The sequence below is a fragment of the Pseudophryne corroboree genome (genome assembly GCF_028390025.1).
Source record: "Pseudophryne corroboree isolate aPseCor3 chromosome 3 unlocalized genomic scaffold, aPseCor3.hap2 SUPER_3_unloc_13, whole genome shotgun sequence".
In the NCBI taxonomy this organism is placed as follows: domain Eukaryota; kingdom Metazoa; phylum Chordata; class Amphibia; order Anura; family Myobatrachidae; genus Pseudophryne; species Pseudophryne corroboree.
The window spans coordinates 2,257,501-2,258,198 of record NW_026967501.1 but is presented as its reverse complement, the minus strand read 5'-3'; positions in this window follow the sequence as shown (position 1 = coordinate 2,258,198).

Below are 698 nucleotides of genomic sequence, written 5' to 3'. Positions count from 1 at the left end.
AAACAGATAACCAAATGATTTTTGGAGCTCCTGTGAATGGGTGTGTGACAGGATAGCGGTGGAGCTCTGAGATCAGCATGCGCAGGACCATCTCCCCGATGGGGCCTATAAAGGGTCAAGATGGGTGTCTGTTGGAGCCTGAAGTACGGCCTGGGCATGTCTCCTTCTCCCCCGGAGGCAGCGCCCCCCAGCGGGCCTAATCAGGTACTGCAATTTGTGGAAGTTTCGCCGATGAGTGCGGACTGGTGTTCCTCAGGCTGGGAGGCACTTCCAAGGCCTCGGTGAAGAATTGCAGAGTGCACCGCAAAAGTGTCGCGCGCGCCTCCTGTCCCACTACGTCCGAGAGGACCCCCTGAGCGAGATTTACAGGTGGCAGATGGATTATGGTATGGAAACAGTGAACCGAATGAAAATTACTCTTTTTTTTTCAGCAACCCGATCGATGTGGCACCCCGCGCCCCGGCGGGGAGGGACGATCGCTCGGCCGGAACCCAGGGGTCTCGGCTGGCTCCAGGCGAACCCGACCCTTCCTCTGCCCATGGCGCGCCCGGAACCTCTCGGCCCGGAGAGGGCGTCCGGTCCCCAGGTGTCCGCCCGATCGCTCCGGTTTCCGGAGCCGGGCGGGCCCCACACCCGTACGGCGCGGTCTGCTCTGTCCGCCGGCACCCGCAGGCGTCTGACGCCGCCGGGGGTGCCGG